Below are 11,769 nucleotides of genomic sequence, written 5' to 3' on the forward strand. Positions count from 1 at the left end.
AAGTCTACAAAAATCTACAAAATCTATCAAGCCCTACCTAGCGTGCTACTACTTTTTTCACATTATCAAAACTTTGAAAAGGTTATTTAAAAAGAAAATCTTAAACCGGGCTTGGTGGCTCCGCCTGTAATCCCGCGCCTTTGGGAGGCTGAGGTGGGTGGATGGCCTGAACCCGTGGGTTCGAGATCCGCCGAGACCTTATCTCTACAATAAATCAAAAAATCAGCCGGGCGTGGTAGCGCATGCCTGTAATTCCGGCTACTTGGAATGCTGAGGCGGAAGGATCGAGCCCAGCAGGTCGAGGCTGCAGTGGCCGGGAGCGGCCACTGCACTCCAGTCTGGGCGACAGAGTGAGACTCCAACTCAAAAAAAAAAAAAATCTTAGTACATTATATATATAAACATATTTTATATTTTTTATATCTTTATACATTTTTATATACCATTAGGAACTCTGGAATTCCTAATGGTATATCTATGTCCCTTAAAGCCCAAAAATAAATATTGTGATGAAATGGATTCCTCTAAGACATGCAATAAAAAAGCAAAATTTATGAAAGATGACATTTAGAAATAAGAATACCTTAATCAAGAACAAGCACAACATATTTTCAAAGACTATAACAACCAGAAAAATGCAGTGAATAGTGGATATGGATTGGGATGTGACTACTGCACATTTGACAATAAAATCATCCATTTAACCCATCCCATAATTTATTAGTTTAGCAAGAGTATCTCACTCTCGTTTTTCCTGCTTCTCTATCATGTTAGCTAAGCGGTTAATATATTTTAAAATTACCAAATGTAATTAAATATGGGCTCATTCAGATTTAAAACATCAACTTTTAGATAAAAGACTCTGTTAGTGCCACTTGTTGGAAATGGAATAGTTATGTGTCTCTCTTTCACAAAATTTTTTAAAATGCTGCAAATAAGGTTTGCAGGATGGCTAACACAGCTTAACAACTGAAAATGTTTCTTGTTGCTTCAGAAATTCTGTGAAACAAATGGACTTTCAAATGACTATACTACAAGTAAATATCACCATTTAAGTTCCAATAATGCAACTGGATTTATCAAGCAGATGCAAAATATTCACTGTTCTTAGAGCACTGGAACTGAAAACACCAATGCAGATTATCTTGTCCACACCTCCTCTTCCTACAAATGAAAAGACTGAAGACTAGATATATCATTTTATTGTATGCCCCTCTTTTTACTAAGTGAAAAAGATGATAGTGAATCTTTTCAAATACCTAGTTTTCAAGTGAAGTTTAAGAAAACATTTATAGCTAAAGAAAAGTCATATAATTATATTTTTATATCAACTCTAACATATGCAAAATTAATTTAAAAATTTCAGCAAGGAGACACGTTATAATTAGATAAGAATAGCAGGTTTAATATAAAATCCTAAAATTTAAGTAGTTCAATTATTTGCCCAGATTCTACCACTGACCTGCTAAATGTACTAGGGCAAGTTTCTGAAACTCTCTGTGTTTCAACTTCCTCATCTGTAAGAAAGATAATAACTAGAGTAGATACTGCTTAGGTTTATATAAGAATGACTTAGGATTATCTATGCAAAGTGCCAGGCAACTAGGTGATTTTATTATTCTTAACTATTTGACAAGGCTTTATTTTCTTTTTTCTTTTCCCCAAAAACTGAATTTCGTCTCTTGTAAAGAACATTTAGAGGAAAGAAATAATGTGCCACAAGAGATCATGAGATAGTCTCATTCAAGACTTCTCAACTTTGGCATTAGTGGCATTTCAGGCCACTGGTTACTATGCATTGCAGACTGTTCAGCAGCATAACTGGCCACTACACACTAAATCTCAGTAGTATCTACCCACGCCTAGTTGTGACTGCTAAAATATTACAATGCCAAATGTCACATTGCCAAATGTCCTCCTAGGTTGGGGCAGGGACAGATGAGAACTACTCATCTAACCTGTTAACTGTTTAATAGATGAAGAAACACTTAGGTCCAATTTAGTTGTGATGTCCTGACTTCAGTCTAATTCTCCCCTGAAACATCACACTGATTTTTCAAAAGAAAGTTTACTTCTACCCTGCTAACCAGTTGCAAAAAAAAGACTCAATATTAATGGAAGACAAAGGAAAAACACAATTATTCAACCCTAATATTACTTCAAGCTTTTCTTTTAGAGAAGATGAAACATTATTAAGAAAGAATTAAAGACTAATAAAGGGGAGAATACTGTTAGGGACACCTGAGAAGCTCTGATTGAGGTCAAATATCCCAATGATATTAAAACATTAAAAGAAGCTGTGGATGAAATACAGCTAATAAAACACAAATCTCTGAAGCAGAGAAAAATGGTGAGAGTCTAGGAAAACTAGGAAAAGAAACAGAATCCCTTGTGTAAAGGGAATATTTGTAGCAACTCAAAACTATAGAATATTTAGTTTTGTGCTGATTGTTTTCAGACCTAGATCAGATCGTGTTAATGTATTTTGAGAGCACTTAGAAATAAGTATCCTCTAAGAGGCGGGACGTGATTAGTTATGGGAAACCAAATCTTATTTTCTTAGGAAATTACTGGACAGGGAAATCAAGTAAATCCTATATCAATAGTGCCTTTAACAATAGATTTGCCAAGCTCTTGTTAATTTCTGTAATACTATATTAACTTAATTATGATGTTGATATAATGATACAATGAAGTAGGTTTATAAACTTTTAAGTGACTCCCATTTTAAGAGTCCCCATCAATGGAGGAATTCTGAATAATGTAGATGATAGGGTAACAAACCAAACTTACTAGAAGAGTAAGCCAAAACTAAAAATATAGTAATTACTAGAGAGAAAATTAAGTCCAAAACTCCAACTATAGAAACATAAAATGTAAGAGATAGATGATGTCAAAATAGTCATAGGGATTTTATTTCATGGGCCAACAATAATACTATAGGCTATCTAAACTGTTGTGATTATACATCCCAGCAACAGAACTCTAATGTCTAGAACCAAAGAAATGTTAGCCTCACTCTGACAGAAAACACACTTTGGGAACGAAATAAGCAAATTAGATTGTGTTCAGAGATTAATAACCAAGATGTGGAGGAAATTAAAGTAGCTGCCCATGATTACACTGGGAAATAGAAGACTCGGAGAGGACACAATAACTTTCTTTATATTCTTAAAGCAATGTGAATAGGGAAATAGACTCATCCAACGCAATCCCACTAGTTAAAGCCAATGGGTAGGAAAGGTATTTCATTACAACCAAATACTTTTCTTATTTAGAAAACCACTTTATGGGGGATATGACTGACATACGAAAAGATTTGTATACAACTTGATGAGTTTAGAAAGAATGTTCCAGGCTTTGAGACACAGGGATTTCCTTGTTACTGGAAGTCACTAAAGTTCAAACATCAGCATTTTGCCTACACGAAAGGGACATTGAAAGAATTCAGACATTAAGATTTGATATTAGGGACTAAAAAAGAGTCTTTGAATGAGATTTGCAGTTTTTACAAGTTCTATAGGTTCTTATAATAATATAACAATCTTTGTGTGGGTAAAGATTAAAGGTACCTTACATAAACATTACTACAGCCCAGTCACTGTGGCTCATGCCTATAATAATCTCAGCACTTTGGGAGGCAGAGGCAAGATGATTGCCTGAGCCCAGGGGTTTGACACCAGCCTGGGCAACTTGGTAAAACCTTGTCTCTACAATATATCAAAAAATTAGCTGGGCGTGGTGGCCCTGTAGTTCCAGCTACATGGAAGGCTGAGGCGGAAGGATTGCCTGAGCCCAGCAGGTCAATGCTGTGGGGTGAGCATGTCACTGTACTCCAGCCTGGGCAACAAAGTGAGACTCCAACTTAAAATAAGTAAATATAAATAAATAAATAAAACACTACTACAGTAGAATGTTAATACTGTTCATGAAAAAAAACCATGTAGACAAATATTGATACATTTTTTTAAAAAAGCCCTGGAGACAAATATTAGGAAATTTTTTTTAAAACCCTATAGACAAATAGTAGGAAATGTGGCCTCTCTTATTTTGGTCATGGGGATGAATATTGTGTGTTAGCATTTAAAAGGTGTTGAAGAGTCCTACTGTGTGCATGTGTGTATACTTGTGTGTGTGTGTACCTCATACATATATATATACATATACATGTTCTCAAATTAATCTGAGCACGGGCCCAGGTTTTCAAGGGATACCTTATAACATCTCACAGAATGAAGATTTCCCTAAGCAATTTTGAAAAGCCTACTGTCCCATTACCCATGATCTATTCAAAATTAAATGTTTCACTGAAATTTATCTGGCAATATTTCATAATTCCAGATATTAATCAAAATCCTAAAATTAATTGGTAAACTCATTCTCAGTCATGTAAAATATATGAATACTTCAGTACAGAAACAAGACACTTAAACTTCATATCTCTGAAAATAGAGCAGGTTGTGTTTTGTTAGGTTTTCACTTTTGTTTTGCTTTGTTTTGAAGTTTGACAATTTCTGGTTGTCATTATAAAAAAATGTCTATGAAGCTTTGGAATATATTTTCGTTGAATTAAGTTATACATTGCTAAGAATAAGCATTATAATTGGCACATTCTTCTGTTACAAATATAATATCTTTGCAAAAAATAGAGGTATTTTTAAAGTCATCTATACTCAATGGTGAGAAGCATACCAAAGGTTGAATATTACAATATTTTATTGTGAAAGACCATAAGACTGGAAGCCAAGTAGCCAGGGTTTTGGTGCCAGTCCTGCTGATGGCCATTTACGTGAGGTCAGCATCCCAAGCCAGTGCCTGCTTAAAGGACCCCTTCATAAGCAGGCATTTTTAAACCTCTGGAGACTGCTCGAAAATTAGGAATCATTTCTGAGTTTGATTGATTACCCCCATTCAGACTCCAGACACCAGCTTCTCTTGATGTACAACAAATGTAACCACCAACGCTTTCCCTAATGAAGGAAAACATTTGTTATATGGTGCAAAATAAGTTCATATTAACAGCAAGAGGAGGCATATGACAGATCAAGTCTGGATCCGTTGAACTACCCAATTACTCCACCTCTTCTTGAACTCTCCTTTGCTGAAGTTAGACCCCTTGTACTCCAAATTCCAATATGTCTGACTCAGGCAATGGTGCTTGGAAGAAGGGATGTGTTTCCTATTACTTAGGAACATACCTATGAGTCATCAGCTCAAAGGTTTTTTTTGTGTGTGTGTTGCTCTGTTTTTATGGTTTCTGTGATGAAGGAGACTTTGAAGCCTATTACTGGCTGAAACTCAGATTCAAAAGTATCCAAGTCTGTTATTGGTTTCAATTGCAACTTTGGATGGCATCACAAATAGGAAAGTAAAAAAATAGAAGTGGAGGGGAATGGTTGCAAAATAAAAACATTAAACTAGCTTTCTTCCTCCCATGTACTTGGGCATGTTACTTCATTTCCCAAGATTCTATTTCCTTCCATAGATTGACAAAGTTGAAAAAGATAATCTCTTCCATTTTTTCTAGCTCCAGAACTGCAGGAAATACACATCAATCTTTGTATGGGTGAAGACTGAAAGTTCCTTATGTAAGCTTCAGTTTGAACTTTAAGAGCTTTTTAAACATTTTATCTTTTTTAATAGAAAAAAAAATAGCTCCAGGGACTTGTTAGTTGACTCTGTGGAAAACTATAGTTTAAAAAACTGTTGATAAAAATGGAAAACTGATGGTAGAAAATTATATTATGTATGTATCTAATGTATCTAAGTTTTGTACTTATTGTCAAATTGCAAATCTACTAAAATATATAACTATACTGTGGCTGTTGTCAGAAAAGAAGCTCAACTTTAGAAGATGGCAGGGAGTTCCAAAAATCCAAAGCAGATATCTTAGCAAGCAAGCAGGTTGGCTTGTCACAACTCTATGGGTGCCAAAAATAGAAACTATGATTCAGTGGACCAGAGAAAACCATTTATTACTCACAGTACAGCAAATAGCAGGAATATCATCATGGCAACAACAGTTCCCTTGGCTATATGTCTCATGATGAGACACTATAGATCCAGACTGCTGCCACACATACAATAGGATTGCACCACAGCTGAGGAGCCCAGAGCTAAGGGTTCAGAGTCTTTTATAGCAAGCAGTAAACAAACCAATCCTCCTCCCTCGGGAGCCAGAGTCACAAAGTGGTCATGCTGTCGTCCTCATGTGATTGAGCAATGAAAATTCTTAGTTGACTCGAGGTCAGAAAATAGATAGGTTTTGCAGTTCAGATCAGTCAGCAAGAATGGACAGAGATGGTCAGTAGACTACCTCTCCTGATAATTCACCTGTCAGCTCAGCATATTATTGGCTGAACTTAAGTTTTCACCTCATTATGCCACCCCATCAGCAATTTGAATTACACACTGACAAGGGCTAAGACCACATCTGTTCCATCTCTTTAAATCAATTCTGAATTATCAACACAATCTCATCCACAGGAGGTCAATCTGCCATATTAATCTCAACCGTGAATTCCAGGATCACAGGCCCAACTGACTAAGTCTCAGAAAGGACTAACAAGGCATTTCAGGCAATCGTATTTTCTTATATTATGCATGAATTGTACCACCATACTGTGAGTTTTAATCCAAACACAAGAGCAGTTGGCAACCACACAAACTCTCCCGATTCAGCCAAAATATAGTCTAAGACCCATCAATGATTCATTTACAGTCAGGGAGTTTGAACTGGCCTGCTGATCTTCTATGGTTTGTTACATCTCGTTGGATTTGGAAGCTTAATGTAAGAATGTGTTCCTGATCTGTCTTTAGTATACAAACTCTGATGTCAGGGAGCAATATTCACATTAGTGTACGGAAAAATAAAACCATGTATTCCACAGGTAGAACATCCATTTTCACATTGGAGCCCAACAATGGGAACGTGATCGAAGAAGTAGTGTGCAAAACATCAAAGATGTGCCAATAGCAGCCCCTGTGTTCAGTGGATAGATAACTTATGGTCCACTGTCTGAAGGGAACGGGCTATTCCAGGATTCACTGATAAGTTTGATTTGGATCACCCTGATGTTGATTTGATTAAGGTATAGAGGCAGGGTCACCATGTAGTTGTAGCCTGGTCAGTCATACATGCCATAACCTAAGGACATTTCGTGTCAGGAACAGCATGTAAGCTGGTATGAGCTTTGCTAAAACATCTGTCTGAATGCTTACACATATTTGAGGGTGATTCATTTTGGGGAGCTGCCTTTGATATACCAGGCACAGTAGATGAGTAGACCGATTAGAGTTGTTTTTTTTTTTATTTCATAGCACATGGATAAGGATGATGAATCCAGCAGTGATATGGGTTGGCAGTCAGAGCTGCTGCTTGTCTCTGATGGACTATCTAATAATGTTGTCCAACTGAGGGGCTGAAATTCAGCATTAGTTATTGTCTCCTTCCAGCACCTCCAGGGTCTAAGGTGTTACTTCCCCCAATGAAATGGGTAGCAGTGTATGGGAGCTAGTGGATCCAGAACCCCAAAGGGTACCTCTGGGTGGAGACTATTTCTATTTCCAGAAAAATTTAGTTTTAAAAGAACCCTGGGTGCTCTGCTGGGTCAACCTCTTACAGAAGACCTAGCATCGCCTGCTGCTTAGGTACACAGAAAAATTTGGCAGATTTTCAGGCTAACTTGTACATAGGCCTCAACAAAATATCAACATAGATAAGGCACATATTGCCTCTCAAACTGAAATAGTCCAATCAAGTGTCAGGCTTCCTTTCTGATGGGGCAGTCATAGAGCAAAGAATGTTTTCTTTGCTGTCCCCAGGATTGACTTTTGAGTCTTAGTCCACATTGCTTCCAAGATTTTGTCTTGGGTGGCTGTTCCAGTATCTTATCAGATTTAAAGAACCTCTCTGGGCCTTCGTGTGATTTAGCATCTATTTTATTAAAGCCTATCAGTATAACATCATCAATATAGTAAGCCCAACTCTCCAGTGAAAAAGAGAGAGGTTAATCCTGTGTTTTGACCTATCCACTCACTGGTGACAAATAGCCGGAGAATTCAAATAGTACTATGGCAGCCCATTAAACATGTTTTGGAGACTCAACTAGAAAAAAAAAGGCTTAATCTTTGGGTGTGAAAGGGATTGAGAAAAAGACATGACCAAAGTTCAAGATAGCATGCCAGGTGCTATCACAGGCAATTGATTCATTAACAGTCACAGTGTCAGGGCAGCCAAGACTACAATGCCAACTGAATTCAGCTGGTGATCATCTGCCATAAGTCTCCAGATCCCATTCACATTTTTCACTGGCCTCACAGGGATGTTATACTGAGATATCACACTTTTCCTTAGACCTATTTCATTTAAGTCCTTGACTGAGGCTGTGGTTTTCTTTTCTCTCCCTGGCATTCTAAAAAAAAAAAAATTTAAATATGGAAGAGAACCAAAATCCAAGTTGTGGCCACTTGCATATGCATCATCCCAGTATCACCTCTCTACCATTTTCTCTTCCAGGAAAATCTCCTTTGGACATCATGAACATTCACAGGAATTGCATATAAATTGTCAATACCAATCACACATTCAGCCTTGGGAGCAGAAAGAGCAGTATATAACAGAGGTCTAAACAATCCCACCTTTTCCCATTTTACCCTGTTTCAAATCTGACTAATTAAATATGTGGTCCTTACCCTCAAGAGAACCAAGTACTTAACCATTAAATCCTGTATATTGAAAAGAGACATAAAAGTTTGTGATTGTTCCCACCTCTACCTCTCTTCCCTTCTCCCACTCTTTCTTCCATAAAGCGTAAGTCCTCGATCCATCTTGGGAATAAGGAGACGTTACCTTGTCCACCCCAGTGTCCCTTCTCCTTAAAGGATTTTAAATCAGGACACAGAAGGGAAAAGTCAAGCACTAGAGGTTCTGTGGGAACAATTTTCTCTGCAGCAGCCACCTGGCCTAGTTCCTCCATAAGAAGGGGATTGATCTCTATGAAGGAATCTGGTCCTGTAAAGGCACGTCGAGCTTCACCTGTGTAAATGACAGTGTGCCTCCTTGAGTTTCTTTGGTGAGCATCCTATCATACTCTTATTTGGGAAACCTGTTTTATTTTTTTCTTAATTTTATTTTAGAATTGTGGGGTACATGTGAGGATTTACTAAATAAATAAATTGCACACGGGTGAAGTTTGGGCTTCTAGTTGGCCCTCTCTTCTCCAACAGTGGGCCAGGCACCCAGTGTGTTACCACTTGCCCCCTCCCTCCTTCCTCCTTCCCTCCCCTAGCAGAGTCCCGCATTTGCCAATCCCATCCTTGTGCTTGTGTGACCAGTGATCAAGGCCCACTTGTGCAGAAGAACATGTAGTATTCAGTTCTTTGTTTCTGTGATAGTTTACTTAGTATTATGGTCTCCAGCTCCATCCATTTTGCTATGAAGTCTATAATTTTGTTATTCTTCATGGCTGCATAATATTCCATCATGTATATGTACCACATTTTCTTTATCCCGTCCACTTTCAATGGGTATCTGGGTTGGGGAAAACTGTTTTAATAGGCATGTCCACACTGCCTATGATTGGGTCCCTTTGGAGGGGTTGGTTTTTCCTATCCCGGGCTTTGTTTCATATTGCAGAGACTTTTTCTGGTTTAGAAAGGACTGTTCTTATCCTAAACATCAAATTTCCCCAAATAAGCACAGCTCCTAGTGCAGGATCTCCTAGCAAGAAAGGAGTGGATTCCTCCACTTACAGGGAAGAGAACAATCTTAAACACTCATTGGTTCTGCTCTCAGTGAGGGGTCATCATCGGGGCTGTCATTTTGTCCAGGACAGAATGAGTCTAGGGCACTGTTAGCCCTCAGGCTTTGAATAGCTTCCTCCATGGGATTTCATTGGGACTTTACTGTCCTCAAGAATATCTTTTTGTGTTGTCCGTAATGTCATTACTGAAACAGAAATCCAGAGTAGCAAACCTCATTGTGGGGCATGATTCTGTTCCCATGAAATAATTTGCACAATACTTTAAAGCATAAGGTCAAGTGTGAGACAACCTTGGTGCTGCTGTTGACCCTCTAAGAGCATAATCTTTCTAACTCTTTCATCACCCCAGCGCAGCAGCCCAGTGTCTCACAGCTCTTCCGTCTGTTATCAAAGCATCCCTGGATTTCCTTTCTTTCCCTCTCCTTACAGGTCTTTATCTTGGTGAGCTCTATCTCCTTACAGGTCTTTATCTTGGTGGGGACATACTGTCTTCTAGATATGTCTAGTTTGATATAGTGTGGATGCTTGTGGCCTCCAAGTCTTATGTTGACATATGATTCCCAGTGTTGGAAGTAAGGCCTAGTGGGAGATGCTTGGGTCATGGGAGTAGATCCCTCATGAATGGCTCGGTGCTGTTCTCACAGTAATGAGTGAGTTCTTGCTCTAGAACTGATTGTTTAAAACAACCTTGTGCCACCTCCCTCATCTACCTTATTTCTTCTCCTGCCATGTGACAGGCCTTCTCCCTTTGCCTTTAACTGTGAATAGAAGCTTCTTGAAACCTCACCAAAAGCCTAGCAGATGCTGGAGCCAGGCAGAACTGTGAGCCAATGAACCTCTTTTCTTTATAAATTACCCAGCCTCAGATATTACTTTATAACAATGCAAAATGGACTAATATGGTTATAACGTAAAACTTGATACAGTTGTGCTTTCCTTTCTAACAGGACCAAGAGTTCTCTCCTAGTCCCAAAGGACAGCAAGAAGCAGCCACGGCAGCTTGCTCAAATTTCTCCCTCACCTCTTGGCCTCCATCAACTCTTCTTCATCAACAGATAGGACAGAGGTGGACTACTCACTGCCCTCCTTCCACAATACTTGGGCTGGAATATTTGCTACCGGAAGTTTTTTTATATTTTACTATCCAGAAAGTTTACAAATGTTCCGGAACCCAGTTTATGAGTTTTTGCCTTTTTCTTTCCACAGATTATTGTCTGTCTTGGTACTCTGCACTTCATGTCATTTTGTCTGGGCAAAGTCTCACCCTCTTATAAGATAGCAAGAATTAACAAGACTCCAAAGGAGATGGCTATGCAAGCAAGCAGGTTACATTGCCGGAACTCAATAGGTGCCAGAAGTAAACAAAAAGACTCAGACAATTTCTTACTCACAGCACAGCAAACTGCAGAAACTTTAGCATGACAGTGTCAGTTCCCCCACTGCCAAATTATACCAGGCGATGTGATGAGTCCAGATGGCGACTACACACACAATACGTTGTATCACAGTTAAGGAACCCAGACTTTAATCTCTCAGCACCTGTGGGAACAATAAATAAACCTCCCCCAGGAGCAAGTGTTCACACAGTGGTCAAAGCTGTGGCCACGTGTACCTACTTAATTGCCTGTGCATTAGCTACAGAAATGGTCAGGGTCAGAGGACAGCGAGGCCTTGCAGTTTGGCAGAGTACACGAAGGTGTACAGGGACACTCCTGGCCCTGGTGGACAATCTTTCTCAACATTGATAGTGATCAAATCTATTCCTCATTTTTAGTTATTACACACTGAAATGTTTAGGGGTAAAGGATCAATTTAGTATCGAGCGGTTCAAAAAGATTGTGTGTGTGTGTGTGTGTGTGTGTGTGTGTGTGTGTGTGTGTGTGTGTGTGTTAAGAGAGTAAAAAAGAAAGCAAATGGTAAAGCACACTTACCAAAGTAATATTTTATTTTATTTTATTTTATTTTTGAGTTGGAGTCTCACTCGGTCACCCAGACTGGAGTGCAG

At 38.6% G+C, this 11,769-nt stretch overlaps 1 protein-coding gene across 3 annotated transcripts in view; it reads left to right on the forward strand.

Annotated features, from left to right (window-relative positions):
• The window catches only part of OPRM1 (opioid receptor mu 1), a 229,683-nt gene that overhangs the window by 86,154 nt on the left and 131,760 nt on the right, over window positions 1-11,769 (forward strand). The window lies entirely within an intron of this gene.

Source organism: Carlito syrichta, unplaced genomic scaffold (assembly GCF_000164805.1).
Source record: "Carlito syrichta isolate Samal-C Ts95f unplaced genomic scaffold, Tarsius_syrichta-2.0.1 Scaffold146042, whole genome shotgun sequence".
NCBI lineage: Eukaryota > Metazoa > Chordata > Mammalia > Primates > Tarsiidae > Carlito > Carlito syrichta.